The sequence below is a fragment of the Athene noctua genome, chromosome 2 (assembly GCF_965140245.1).
Source record: "Athene noctua chromosome 2, bAthNoc1.hap1.1, whole genome shotgun sequence".
NCBI classification, from domain to species: Eukaryota; Metazoa; Chordata; class Aves; order Strigiformes; family Strigidae; genus Athene; species Athene noctua.
Window position 1 is genome coordinate 51801753 of NC_134038.1, and position 3033 is coordinate 51804785.

Sequence of the window (3033 nt, forward strand, 5' to 3'; positions counted from 1 at the left end):
GAGGAGGGTCTGACCTGGAGCTGTGGAAGCTTCAAGAAGCTTCTCACAGGAGCCACATCTGTAGCCCCCTCTCCCACTACCAAAAACTCACCACACACAAACACCTGCCTGGAAGGAAGAAGATAACTTTAAGATGACATGGTCAGTGGTGCCAACTTTATCATCAATAACACTCATGCAACTATACTTAAATGCCTGGGAGCTGCTAGAGATATCTCTGCATCCTCATCCCCAGAATATGGCACACAGCCACAACAAAGACCAAAGACTGCAGCAGGACTGAAGGAATACCTGCTCCAGTCTGCTGGCTACAAGTGTACAGAGGCAACATAAAACCAGATACATGTTTGAGTTTCTGCATCTGCCATTACGCAAGGTTTCAGAAGTCTCTATGACCAAAGATACGCTTAGTCTGATTAGTATTTGGTAATCAGTCTTCACACCTGTAGCACTTCAGCTGGTGAGTGCAAACAGGCAGCACTCTCTGAGGGACTGCACTGAAATAAAAGTGTGGATTTAGGCATCAGAGATTCAGATAAATGTTAAAATAGTACCTCTTCTCTCTGTTTATACTGTAGGTGGTAGACAAGTGTGATGTTACGGACTTACTTAGTTTATGGTGGAAGTTGAAACTGCAATAGATTCCGTTTTGCTTGTTTTGCAATGTTATAAATCTGTTCTCTCTCACCTACAATTCTTAAATCAGTTCTTATGTAATTCATTCATGAAGGAAATGCCATTTCTGTTGTCAGTTTTGCTATCCTTCACCTTTTTCACAAGCACTGAAACAAGATTCTTGCATTTTTTACACTTGTAGCTATGCAAGCTATGCCCACTGCATCCTCTGCTTATGTGGAGTGCCTAGAAAATGAGGCAACTCAGTCCCCTGCTTTTAAAATCACATTGCGTAGTGCTGAGTAATTTTTTTATTTATGACATCAAAATTAAAACACAATACTACTTTAGCTACTCTAGATTTGATTAGCACTTGCCAAATGCCAAGTCCTGCACCTGGGATGGTATGATCCCATGGAAAAGTACAAACTGAGCAGTGACTAGATGGAAAGCAGTTTGGCAGAAAAGAGTGGGGTGGTGGGGCTGGGCAACGTGCTGAACATGAGTCAGCAGGCTGTGTCAGCAAAAGGGTAGTCAGTAGGTCACGGGTTGGAGTTATTCCTCTCTCTTTGGGATTTGTAAAACCACATCTGGAGAACTGTGTCCGGGTTTGGGCTCCCCAGAATAATAATAATAAAAAAAAAAGCCACTGATATACTGGAGCAAGTCCAGTTTACAGCCACCACGACGGCTGGGACTGCTGGAGCACGAGCTGTATTTTCTCAGCCCTAAGCAGAAAGCTGGCTCTGGGGACATCTCACTGTTATCCACAGCTACCATACAGGAGGATGCAGAGAAAGGGGAGCCGCACGCTTCTCAGGCAGGCACAAGAGGCAAGAGACTCAAACTGGAACATGGGAAAATCTCTTTAGATACAGGGAAAAAAAATATTACTGTGTGGTCAGAGTGAAACAGTTCGTTCAAAAAGGCTGTGAAATCTCCACCTCTGAAGCTATTCAAAACTGGTTGTCCAGACAATTCTCTGAGCCACATGATCTGTCTGGATACTGCTTTCAGCAGAAAATCTGACTATGTGACCCTCTGGAGCTCCCCGGCCAACACGTTAGCCAGTGAAGCTACAACACCACGACTAGTCTGCACATTTGTCACCAGATGGCAATATCACCTAAATTACATATTTTATTCCAGCAGCACAAGGGCATTGAAGTGGTGGGGAAATCACAGAGGGGCTGCATGAGAATGCGTCGCAGCCCACTCCCACTGTGCCTCCTCCCAGCCAAATCCCAAACTGATCCCAAACCGAGGGGCAGAGTGCAACCAGCGCTTCCAGAACAGCCGATTGCAACATTGCCCAGGCCACCTGACGCCAGCTGGCCGGGAGCAGCACCCCCAGCTCCACCAGCCCGCTGCACCGGCAGCAAAAGCCCCGGGAAAGCATTTTTCTGCCGGGCAGCCTGACCTGCCTCACTTCGGAGGTGTATTTATTGCAACTGCACGGTAACACCACATGGAATTGTGAGACTAACGCTCGGAAAGGATGCCCCTCACTACAAAAAGGACATTGAATGACTCGAGCGTGTCCAGAGAAGGGCAACGAAGCTGGTGCAGGGTCTGGAGCACAGGTCGTACGAGGAGCAGCTGAGGGAACTGGGGGTGTTTAGTCTGGAGAAGAGGAGGCAGAGGGGAGACCTCATCGCCCTCTACAGCTCCCTGAAAGGAGGGTGCAGAGAGCTGGGGACGAGTCTCTTTAACCAAGTAACGAGCGATAGGACAAGAGAGTATGATCTCAAGTTACACCAGGGAAGATTTAGACTGGATGTTAGGAAGTATTTCTTCACAGAACGGGTTGTTAGGCGTTGGAATGGGCTGCCCAGGGAGGTGGTGGAGTCCCCATCCCTGGAGGTGTTCAAGAGTAGGGTCGACATAGCGCTGAGGGCCTTTCCAACCTAGACGATTCTGTGGTTCTGTGAACTAGGAACGCTGAAGCAAAATGAAGACGCTTTTGTCCAAGCCAGGGTTTTTAAGGCGTCTTTGATATTTATAAACTACATGACTAACATCCTTGCGCCCACACGAAGCCGCTGACCGGCTTGCCCAAGCAGCCTAGGCGGGGTTTTCCGTCCCGAAGCGGCACAGCTCAGCTCTGATACCGAGCCGAGCCGCCCCCATACGCCGCCTCCCACACGCCCCCTCCCTCCCTCCCCTCCCCACCGCCGCCGGCGCGACGCGTCCCGCCCGTGGCGTGAGGCGCGGCCCCGCCCCGCCGCGGGGGGAGGCGGTGCCCGGGGGCGGGGCGGCGGCGGCCGTTGGTGGCGGCGGCGGGCGGGCGCGGCCCCCTCACCCCCCTCCCGCCACTCCTCGAAGGGACCGGCAGCACCGCCCGGCCTGGCGAGCGCGGCCTTTCCGGACCTGCGCGGGCGCGCCTGCCCGCCTCCTCCCGCCTTCTTTCCCGCCTCC